Raw genomic sequence first — 12,526 nt, forward strand, 5'->3', positions numbered from 1 at the left:
TACTGAGAAGAACTTTGACAGGTGCTTAGGTTTAAGCCTATATAAAATAAGGTCTTCCAGAAAGAGATCAACAGAAAGCCCCTCCATTTCTTCCAGGACCCCCACCACATGGATATTGTTATGTCTCACTCTGCCTTCCTGATCTTCCAGCTTGACCAAAATGTCAGCCTGGTTTTTGGTGAGCGCAGCGGTCTTGATCTTCTAGGCGCTTTCTTTTGGATTGTAAACTTCCCACGCTAGCCTCCGCAGTTGAGACCTTGTCTGCCAGCTTCATGAAGTCGGTGTGGGGGAGATTAACCTCTTCTGTCACAGAGTCTAGTTTCGGCTCTAATGTGCCAGGTAGTTCCCCTAACACATGCATGATGTCTCTCAGGGATGGTTCCTTCTCGCTCTCACATCTTTTCCTCGGTTCATTTGTACTGTGTACTTATTGATGTGATTGGATTGTCCAGCACCCGTTTGCTTGGGTTTCCCCATTTTGCCAGCAGTTATGGCAAAAGATCCGCTGGTGCCGGGTCCGAATCTGAGCCAGTGTCCTCCTACTCTGGTGTAGTTTGTTCGCATGTCTGCTATTTAACTCCAGTGGGGAAGGGGTATCCCTTACGTCCCTTTGAATATGGCAGAGCATTGTTCTCAATACCATTGTCACTATCGCTTTACAACAATTTTTTTCTGGGGCGTCGCATGTATGTCTCCCCCCGCCTCCAGATATATATCACAGGACCAAGCATCTTCCCTTCCTGTCCTTCAAATAGTGGGTACAGCACCTAGCCCCCAGTACTCTCTTTTAGTAATTCTGTGGCCGGTCTAGGGATCTGGGCGTCCTCCCCTCTCTTTGATAATGTTATCTGCTTCAGGGTCTAACACTTCATCAATAATTCACCATCCAATGGGCTTTCGCTTTGGGGCCTGGATGCACTATGATATTTCCTCAGAGGCAGGGAATAACTTTATTTCATTCCTTGGGCCTATGCCTCTCTTTCTGGGGGGGGCCCTGCTCAGCACTGGAGCCAATCATGACGGTCCTCACTCTTTGGCCACCTTGGATCTTTGTTGGATGCCCTGCACTGGCCCCCACATGGTTCTTGTTTAAGTAATGAATGCCTGTGGTGGGCTTTGCACACCTCTCCCGTGCAGCGCCTCAGACCGAGAAATCTTCACCGCTGCGTCCAGAGGGGAAAGGAGGGGACGCGGAGCAGTCTCTCTGTTCTCTTCGCCTCCGCACCCCTCTCACCCAGGACTCACCTATGTTGCTTGTTCCACGCCGGTAATTACTAGAAGGCACTGTTCCAGGGTCGGTATGGTTGAAAGTCAACCAAGACCGTACCTCAACAAGGGGAAAGTAAAGAGAAGGGTCTATGTGTCAGAGGTCTAGGATGGGGTACTCAGGATGGGGGGGAGACAGCATAAGTGTCTCTTGTTGCCCTCACACACCCCGAGGGATGTCATGCTTCATCATCGGGCGGTGCTCCTCGTCGGGCCGGCGGTGCAATGCCCTACGGGTCCCCCGAAGGGTCTCTTTAGCGGAGATCTTTTAAGAGAGCTGCCGATTGGTGCATGCGGGTATGTGGAGGGGGAGTACAAGGGTCGGTAGTGGCTGTGGTGTGTGCAGGGATAAAAATACCTAAGGGTTACCTGGGAAACTAATTTAATAAGAAGGCGCCCTTGGTACACTAAAATACGTGAAAAAAATTGTTACTAATCAAAACGTGATGTGTTTAGTAGTAACTGAAAGTACAGGTCAAATGGTCGACATGTTTCGCGCCTATTAGTGGTCAGAGTGATCCATGGCGCTTCATCAGGACCAGTAGAGGTGAAGAGTGTGGGGAGAGATCCCCAGACTATGTGTAGTGGGGGGGTAAAAATATTACCCTCTCACTTGGTAGATAAAGGGGGGGTGTGGAGGTAAAGTGTCTCCTAAACAGGTAGTGTGTGCAAAGAGGAGTCTGTTGTGCCCCCTTTATGTTAGACCTAGACCAAAAGAAAGATAAAACAAAGAAAAATGCAGACGTTAAAATACATATGCGGGCTTGCCTTGTCGATCCGCATAAGTACACAGTGATCCGAGAAATCACATTCATACACTGAGACAGTCATAATGTCATGCACCTGGAGGCCCAGGTTACTCTCAAAATTCTGAAGGAGCGGGCAGGCGTGGGAACGGTCCCGTGCCAGTCAAAAGGTGGTAGGTCCCGGGTCCCGGTGGCGGTCACAGAACCCAGCTGGAGACTCGCTAGGTAAACTGCTGTACCCCGCGGGGCCCGGACAACTCCACCTGGCTGTGCAGCGGGCTCACCAGGCGTGTCGACTACTGGGACAGTCAAATAGACACGTGTATTGTGTATCTAACTCGATTCGTAAGTTCAACACGAAAGAAGTGCACTTAGAGTAGTCTTACCTAAGATAAGAGCTGGAATTGCTCCTTGAGTTAAAAAGCGGCGTAGGAGGCCCACACCATCTAGGGCTGTAAGTTGGAAAAAGTGCGTAACAACAGGGAATACCAAGAGGGTAAAGAAAACAAGACAAGGGTAGAGCATTAGATTTACTTACATCGTTGCCAAATGTAGAGCAGGAAAATGCTTACGTTGTGATCTGGGTAGCTGCTTCGCCCCGAATCATACTCACGGGTTGCTCAGGTGACGGCACTGGAAACCTGCCCTGTCCAGACGCCTGCTCGAAGGTAATTGACTTTGCCTCGCCCATGATATTTGAAGACTGAGCCCCGTGATTGAAGGAGGTACCTGTTTCCGGTTTCGCAGCACGATCGGTCGTGGGAGGCCGGAGCTGCGCATGCGCGGTGAAACAGAATGTTCCAGTGTTCTCTTGTGCATGCGTGACAAGGTGTTGTTGGCGCATGCGTGGTGTCTGTAAGGTGTGTTACTACGCGCATGCGTGGAGTGCTTGCGATGTGTTCCTACAGGAATAGTAGACTAGACCACATGAGTGGGTGTGTCACTGTCAGCCTATGGCCTGTTTATCCCGCATGTTTGACAAGTTTGATGGTGTGGCGGTGTATGGGCGGGGCCATGTGAGAACTTGCTAACGTGTGCTGGAGGTGTAACAAGTCCCAACCATTGCAGGGTAATGTTTTCGATATAGCAGTATCTCCGTATAGTTGATATGGCCCAAACAAGGGCCCGGGAGATGCGCTACAGAGTTATCGAGACGAGCGTTGGTCTAATCATTCAGTTGTTTTGTTCCTAGCCGGAGGGCCGATGTACGATGGGTTACACATTATACATGCACCCAAAAGTGTCAGTATTAGAGCTCGGTCCATGGGATATCGTCGTTGAGCCCCTGGGTGTCTGTGTGCAGGCGGTGTACCCAGCGTTGTTCACGCCTAAAGAGCGACTCGCTAGTCCAGTTAGTATTGGATTCCAGGATGGTCCATTGGATTGCTTCACAGGGGTGCCCTTTTTCCAGAAAATGGTTCGTCAATTTAGTGGCTGCGCGGGCTCGCCTGATGGTGCTTTTGTGTTCGCTGATCCTTGTTTTGATGGGTCTGGTGGTCATGCCTACGTAGTAGAGTTCGCATGGGCACGAAATCAAGTATACACAATTTGTGGTGTTGCAGTTCGTGTGCTTCCTTTGTTCCCATTTTAGCTCACCAATTTCCAAGACTTTCGTGTGTCGTGTCGTGGTGCAAGCACTACACGAGCCACACGGGTAATGCCCCTTCACTGCTGGCAGATCCCAGAGAGTGTTCTCTCTTCTCGCTTGTTTCTGGCGTGGCCGTGTATTAATCAGTTGGTCTCTTAGATTACTGGTTCTTTTAAAGGCAAAGCGAGGTGCTGGGATGTTAAGTGCATCACTGTTGATGATCTTCCAGTTACGGTTGATGATTCTTTTGATTTTGTTGGAGATTGGGGTAAAGGTTGTGACGCAGGTGATCACGTTATTGGTCTCAGGCTCTCTCGTTTCCAGGAGGCCTTCACGAGTGTTGTTCCTAGCCCGTTTTTTGGCTTGGTTAATTACTTTTACTGGATAGTGCCTCTTTGCCAGGTTCTCAGATAGGGTGTTGGCTTGTCTGTCAAAATCCTGTAATTTGCTGCAATTTCGCCTGATCCTGAGAAACTGGCCGTAGGGTAAGTTTTCCCGTAGAGCTTTTGGGTGGTGGCTCTTAAAACTCAGGAGGCTGTTGCAGTCAGTCTCTTTTTTGTACGTGCTGGTGTGAAGTATCCCATTTTCTAGTTGGATTGATAAATCCAGGAAAGGGATTTTCTCGTCACTGGAGGTCATGGTGAAGCGTAAGTGGGGGTCCCGATTATTGATCCACTCAAAGAATTCCAGTGTCTTAGATGCCTGTCCTCTCCATAGGATCAGCACATCGTCTATATACCGTTTCCAAGTGACCAGATGTCGATGGAATGGGTTGGCGTCTGTGAAGATATGGTTGGCCTCAAAATGTGACATGTACAGTCCAGCCAAGCTCGGCGCAAAGGTGCTCCCCATGCTGGTGCCTTGTACCTGGTGGTAGATGGTGGTTTTGTACATAAAATAGTTGTTGGTGAGAGCAAGGGCAATGAGGGCCGAGATGAAGCTTGCCGGTGTAGACGTTGGAAGTTCCGAGTTATGTAACAAGTTGCTTACCACTTCAATGGTTGCCTCCTGCGGGATATTTGTATAGAGTGCCTCCACGTCCAGTGTGAGCAGTAAGTTGATTTCCTCGGTGTTTTCATCATTGATGGTTCGGATGAGGTTGAGCACATCTCTGGTGTCTTTGAGGTAGGCTGGAGTAGCCTGGACCAAAGGGCGCAAAAAGAAGTCACTGAACTGGCTCAAAGGTTCCAGGAGGGAGCCTATCCCAGACACGATCGGACGGCCAGGGCACGGGGTAACCCCCTTATGGATCTTAGGTAGAAGATAGAAGTAGGGCATCCTAGGAGATGGATTCACCAGAAAGGCTGCTTCTTTAGATGTAATCCATCCCTCTGTTGCTGCTTCGTTGACCAAGGTTCTGATCTGGTTCAGTAGCCTTGAAGTTGGATCGGTCTCTAGAATCTCATAGTACTCAGTGTTGTTTAGTTGGCGCAAGCACTCCTTCTCATAATCCTGTATGTCGAGGATCACAGTGGCGCCCCCTTTGTCCGCCGGTTTAATTACGATGGAGTCATCATTCTGAAGGGTGGTTACCGCCCTCCGTAATTTTTTGGGAAAGTTGTTATAAGCGTTAGGAGGTTCTAACCGGTTAACCTCCTTGAGGACCGCTTTTTCGAAAGTGAGGACCTCGTGTGGGACCATCCCAGCGCTGGGGGTGAATTTAGACGGGGGTCTCAAGCCAGTGTCGTCCTCAGTCTGTGTTTGGTTGTCTTTGAAGAAGGCCCTAAGTCTCACTTTGCGAAACAGTTGATGTAGTTCCTCATTGGTTCTGAAATTGTCCTCCTGTGGAGTGGGCACAAACCCAAGTCCTAGTTCCAAAGCGGTGGTCTCGTCGGCGTTCAAAGGTCTCGAAGACAGGTTGACGATCAGTTTTTTTGTTGGTGTTGTGCCATGCTTCTCGTTGTTCTCTGTTGGTTGTCCGGATCTTGCCAGTGTACCTGCTTGTTCCCTCTTCTTCTTCCTCTGCCTCTGCCCCTGCCTCTGTTCTGAAAAGGTGGAGGAGGGTTTTGGAGGAATGGTTGCTGAAAACCCTGTTGTAATGGGTTGTATGGAGGGTACCACATGGGTCCGTGTTGAGGGAAAGGTTGCGGAGGAAAACCGTAGAAGGGTGGTGGCCCTAGTGGTGGTGGTAAGAGACCCTGTGGGTTGGAGCGACGGCCCCAGCTATGATTGCTCAAGTTGCTACCCGAGGAATGACCTGATCGATTAGACGTTGATGATCCATCGTCAGAGACCGTGTCGGTCTCTGTTGGTTGGAAGTCTTCTTTTGTATAGGGATAGATCTTTTCCCTATCGAATCTCTTCAGGTCCTTCTGTAGTTTGTTTATCTTCTGGTTTAGAAGGTAGTCTCGGTGGTCAGAGATTTCTGAGTTTATCTCTGCTAAGCGAGTTTTATATGCAGAAAGGCTAATGCTGGTTTTGAGACCGTTCTCTGCTATATTGATTTTAACAATCAAAGCATCCGACAGGCGTTTTGCGGTACTGATGATCAAAATGATCCAATCGCGAGTGCATTTCCATGCAATTTGGCTCCATTCGCGTCTGAATATAAGATCTTCCAAAAAGATCCTAGGTGCCGTGCGGACCAACAGTCCGTTAGGTGCCGAGTTAGCTCTGAGGTATTCGGTCATAATAGAGCCATGAAGAGCGGTCTTTACCTGAAGTTTTTTGAGAGAAGTAAGGGTGTTCCAATCGCCCTGTGCGCTGGTCCCTGCTGTATTGCCATCACCATCTAGGAGTGACGGGGTTCTCAGGATTTCAGCCACAATGTCCTCACCGTAGCTGAGGCCTAGGTTATCCCCCAAGGTTGAAAGTGACATGTCTCAGGGAAGGTAAGGGTCAAGAAGTGGAAATGGGGAAGGAAACAAGAGAGGAAGAAGAAGAGAGAAGCAAGTGAAAGAGAGGGTCCCTCGGCTGAGCCGCCGTGCTAAATACTGTATCCAAACAAAGGGAGAGGGGGGGACCAGGAGCTGGTTAATGGTCCAGTGCCTGTGCTCCGAGAAGTCAATAGGGTAATTACTAGAAGGCACTGTTCCAGGGTCGGTATGGTTGAAAGTCAACCAAGACCGTACCTCAACAAGGGGAAAGTAAAGAGAAGGGTCTATGTGTCAGAGGTCTAGGATGGGGTACTCAGGATGGGGGGGAGACAGCATAAGTGTCTCTTGTTGCCCTCACACACCCCGAGGGATGTCATGCTTCATCATCGGGCGGTGCTCCTCGTCGGGCCGGCGGTGCAATGCCCTACGGGTCCCCCGAAGGGTCTCTTTAGCGGAGATCTTTTAAGAGAGCTGCCGATTGGTGCATGCGGGTATGTGGAGGGGGAGTACAAGGGTCGGTAGTGGCTGTGGTGTGTGCAGGAATAAAAATACCTAAGGGTTACCTGGGAAACTAATTTAATAAGAAGGCACCCTTGGTACACTAAAATACGTGAAAAAAATTGTTACTAATCAAAACGTGATGTGTTTAGTAGTAACTGAAAGTACAGGTCAAATGGTCGACATGTTTCGCGCCTATTAGTGGTCAGAGTGATCCATGGCGCTTCATCAGGACCAGTAGAGGTGAAGAGTGTGGGGAGAGATCCCCAGACTATGTGTAGTGGGGGGGTAAAAATATTACCCTCTCACTTGGTAGATAAAGGGGGGGTGTGGAGGTAAAGTGTCTCCTAAACAGGTAGTGTGTGCAAAGAGGAGTCTGTTGTGCCCCCTTTATGTTAGACCTAGACCAAAAGAAAGATAAAACAAAGAAAAATGCAGACGTTAAAATACATATGCGGGCTTGCCTTGTTGATCCGCATAAGTACACAGTGATCCGAGAAATCACATTCATACACTGAGACAGTCATAATGTCATGCACCTGGAGGCCCAGGTTACTCTCAAAATTCTGAAGGAGCGGGCAGGCGTGGGAACGGTCCCGTGCCAGTCAAAAGGTGGTAGGTCCCGGGTCCCGGTGGCGGTCACAGAACCCAGCTGGAGACTCGCTAGGTAAACTGCTGTACCCCGCGGGGCCCGGACAACTCCACCTGGCTGTGCAGCGGGCTCACCAGGCGTGTCGACTACTGGGACAGTCAAATAGACACGTGTATTGTGTATCTAACTCGATTCGTAAGTTCAACACGAAAGAAGTGCACTTAGAGTAGTCTTACCTAAGATAAGAGCTGGAATTGCTCCTTGAGTTAAAAAGCGGCGTAGGAGGCCCACACCATCTAGGGCTGTAAGTTGGAAAAAGTGCGTAACAACAGGGAATACCAAGAGGGTAAAGAAAACAAGACAAAGGTAGAGCGTTAGATTTACTTACATCGTTGCCAAATGTAGAGCAGGAAAATGCTTACGTTGTGATCTGGGTAGCTGCTTCGCCCCGAATCATACTCACGGGTTGCTCAGGTGACGGCACTGGAAACCTGCCCTGTCCAGACGCCTGCTCGAAGGTAATTGACTTTGCCTCGCCCATGATATTTGAAGACTGAGCCCCGTGATTGAAGGAGGTACCTGTTTCCGGTTTCGCAGCACGATCGGTCGTGGGAGGCCGGAGCTGCGCATGCGCGGTGAAACAGAATGTTCCAGTGTTCTCTTGTGCATGCGTGACAAGGTGTTGTTGGCGCATGCGTGGTGTCTGTAAGGTGTGTTACTACGCGCATGCGTGGAGTGCTTGCGATGTGTTCCTACAGGAATAGTAGACTAGACCACATGAGTGGGTGTGTCACTGTCAGCCTATGGCCTGTTTATCCCGCATGTTTGCCAAGTTTGATGGTGTGGCGGTGTATGGGCGGGGCCATGTGAGAACTTGCTAACGTGTGCTGGAGGTGTAACAAGTCCCAACCATTGCAGGGTAATGTTTTCGATATAGCAGTATCTCCGTATAGTTGATATGGCCCAAACAAGGGCCCGGGAGATGCGCTACAGAGTTATCGAGACGAGCGTTGGTCTAATCATTCAGTTGTTTTGTTCCTAGCCGGAGGGCCGATGTACGATGGGTTACACATTATACATGCACCCAAAAGTGTCAGTATTAGAGCTCGGTCCATGGGATATCGTCGTTGAGCCCCTGGGTGTCTGTGTGCAGGCGGTGTACCCAGCGTTGTTCACGCCTAAAGAGCGACTCGCTAGTCCAGTTAGTATTGGATTCCAGGATGGTCCATTGGATTGCTTCACAGGGGTGCCCTTTTTCCAGAAAATGGTTCGTCAATTTAGTGGCTGCGCGGGCTCGCCTGATGGTGCTTTTGTGTTCGCTGATCCTTGTTTTGATGGGTCTGGTGGTCATGCCTACGTAGTAGAGTTCGCATGGGCACGAAATCAAGTATACACAATTTGTGGTGTTGCAGTTCGTGTGCTTCCTTTGTTCCCATTTTAGCTCACCAATTTCCAAGACTTTCGTGTGTCGTGTCGTGGTGCAAGCACTACACGAGCCACACGGGTAATGCCCCTTCACTGCTGGCAGATCCCAGAGAGTGTTCTCTCTTCTCGCTTGTTTCTGGCGTGGCCGTGTATTAATCAGTTGGTCTCTTAGATTACTGGTTCTTTTAAAGGCAAAGCGAGGTGCTGGGATGTTAAGTGCATCACTGTTGATGATCTTCCAGTTACGGTTGATGATTCTTTTGATTTTGTTGGAGAGGGGGGTAAAGGTTGTGACGCAGGTGATCACGTTATTGGTCTCAGGCTCTCTCGTTTCCAGGAGGCCTTCACGAGTGTTGTTCCTAGCCCGTTTTTTGGCTTGGTTAATTACTTTTACTGGATAGTGCCTCTTTGCCAGGTTCTCAGATAGGGTGTTGGCTTGTCTGTCAAAATCCTGTAATTTGCTGCAATTTCGCCTGATCCTGAGAAACTGGCCGTAGGGTAAGTTTTCCCGTAGAGCTTTTGGGTGGTGGCTCTTAAAACTCAGGAGGCTGTTGCAGTCAGTCTCTTTTTTGTACGTGCTGGTGTGAAGTATCCCATTTTCTAGTTGGATTGATAAATCCAGGAAAGGGATTTTCTCGTCACTGGAGGTCATGGTGAAGCGTAAGTGGGGGTCCCGATTATTGATCCACTCAAAGAATTCCAGTGTCTTAGATGCCTGTCCTCTCCATAGGATCAGCACATCGTCTATATACCGTTTCCAAGTGACCAGATGTCGATGGAATGGGTTGGCGTCTGTGAAGATATGGTTGGCCTCAAAATGTGACATGTACAGTCCAGCCAAGCTCGGCGCAAAGGTGCTCCCCATGCTGGTGCCTTGTACCTGGTGGTAGATGGTGGTTTTGTACATAAAATAGTTGTTGGTGAGAGCAAGGGCAATGAGGGCCGAGATGAAGCTTGCCGGTGTAGACGTTGGAAGTTCCGAGTTATGTAACAAGTTGCTTACCACTTCAATGGTTGCCTCCTGCGGGATATTTGTATAGAGTGCCTCCACGTCCAGTGTGAGCAGTAAGTTGATTTCCTCGGTGTTTTCATCATTGATGGTTCGGATGAGGTTGAGCACATCTCTGGTGTCTTTGAGGTAGGCTGGAGTAGCCTGGACCAAAGGGCGCAAAAAGAAGTCACTGAACTGGCTCAAAGGTTCCAGGAGGGAGCCTATCCCAGACACGATCGGACGGCCAGGGCACGGGGTAACCCCCTTATGGATCTTAGGTAGAAGATAGAAGTAGGGCATCCTAGGAGATGGATTCACCAGAAAGGCTGCTTCTTTAGATGTAATCCATCCCTCTGTTGCTGCTTCGTTGACCAAGGTTCTGATCTGGTTCAGTAGCCTTGAAGTTGGATCGGTCTCTAGAATCTCATAGTACTCAGTGTTGTTTAGTTGGCGCAAGCACTCCTTCTCATAATCCTGTATGTCGAGGATCACAGTGGCGCCCCCTTTGTCCGCCGGTTTAATTACGATGGAGTCATCATTCTGAAGGGTGGTTACCGCCCTCCGTAATTTTTTGGGAAAGTTGTTATAAGCGTTAGGAGGTTCTAACCGGTTAACCTCCTTGAGGACCACTTTTTCGAAAGTGAGGACCTCGTGTGGGACCATCCCAGCGCCACCTCCTCACTGCGCGTGGGGCACCCGGCTTCTGCCTCAATCTTCAGGTCGCCGACTCAACCGCACCCGTGCTTCTCTGTCAAAAGGCCCTCAAGTCTGTTTGCAGGCCCGTGCTCCGGCGTTGCAGCAGGATGGTCGTGTGGCCGGTGTCCCGCAGAGTTCCCGTACACCATCCGAGTCCCATTCACCACTGCCGCTGCCGGCACCATTTCGCACAGTTTCCTCCGGATGTTGGCCTCAGCATCGGATGTTGGGTGCCGCCATCTTGAGTATTATGATGCCGCGATTCGGCTTTCCAGTCTCCGCTGCCGGGGTCGATTTCGGCGGCTCCCCTGGGTTCCAACTCCTGCACCGTGCCTATGGTGGTGTTTCCCTTTTTTTGCTTGGATAGTGATGGATATTGAGCGGGGCTTTAGGTCGGTGGCTAGCGCAGCTCACTCAGCCTGCGGCCATCTTCACCGGCTGCCGGCCATGCCCTCAAGTCTCTAATCTTGAAGGGCTAAGTGATCCTTCAATCATTTCTGCTAATTCAACTTTTCATTGGCTCAGATCCATGAGTGGTTTATTTTTCTGAATTGAATTTTGAACTGAACATGGACCTGCAACCATATCTGAAATGTGGGCTGAACTAGAAACTGAAGATTGAGATGGGACTGAATCCATAGCTGAAACTGGAATTGAAGATGGAACTACTGCTGAGTTCTGATTATTCAGAGTACTGAATCCTATAAGCAATTCATCAAATTCATGGGAAGTAAACCCTGATTGCTCTTCTGTACCATTTAATTTAAGCTTCCATTGACAACATTTGTACTTGTTCCAGGTTCACATTTAGTACAGATGTATCTGGAACTGAAATACACATTGGCACAGTCATATGAGACGCATAGAAAAATTCACACAAGGGGGTCCACTGTGTTTGGGACAATAAATAAGGAGGAAACCTCTGCACCATTCTTTACGCCAGATCAACTGTGTGTCTAATTAAAGACAACATTCACTGCTGCAGCATTATCAGTCTGCATCTAAACCGTGTGAGTGAATCAGTGATTTTACTTTCAGATCTGAGGAACTTCCATATGTTCTATATATTCCAGTAGATACAGGTAAATTGTCAATTATATTTACTTGTAACCCAGACTTGTAAAGGAGCACAACAGGTCTAATACTAACAGGAACAGTCAAGGCATTTGGAGCATTTGAATCAACCAGGTCAATAGCAGATGACATTTCTGTCCTTCCACTCACAAGAGAAAGAAGCATTGGTTCCTTTGGCACTTCAGGCATCAAGGGAGAATTAGATCGCTCAGGTGTACTCATTTGCATCAGGTCTCTATTCGGTAACTCATTATAAGGTGGTGGGTGATTCAGTAAGAAATCATTCAAAAGTTCATCATCTATGTAATTCTCTTCTTCCTCTTCCTCTGTATCAGTTTTGTCTGTCTCTACATGCGTCTCTTTCTCCTTTCACTTGCCCCTTGCTTCTTTCACAACCTCAAACACTGTATACAATCCTGGTTTGTGTATTATGTCTGCTCTCCACATTTTCTGTTGAGCATCCCATCTAGCTTCTGTATAGTGAGCAATTATTCTCATATACCTCCTTTGGTATTCCTCTCAATGTTTCTGTTAAGCAACATGCTCCCAGGCATTTAAAACCTCAAAAATAGAGGGTCTAACCAGCTCTTTCAGTTTGTATATTGTTTTTCTTAAATTTTTTTGTATCTTTAAATTAAATGTCCCATAATGAGTTAACTAAGTCCTCATTCTTCCCTGTAAGTGCATGCCAAAACTCAAGCCACAGACATGGATGTAATCCTTTGTCTCTCATGACAAGGTTTCCTGATATACCCTCGGGTGGTACTTCCACCTTCGTTTTAGCCAATTCGGTCTCATAGTTCTTTACTAATTTCCCTAATTACTGGAAAAAAT

Source organism: Triturus cristatus, chromosome 2_2 (assembly GCF_964204655.1).
Source record: "Triturus cristatus chromosome 2_2, aTriCri1.1, whole genome shotgun sequence".
Lineage (NCBI taxonomy): Eukaryota > Metazoa > Chordata > Amphibia > Caudata > Salamandridae > Triturus > Triturus cristatus.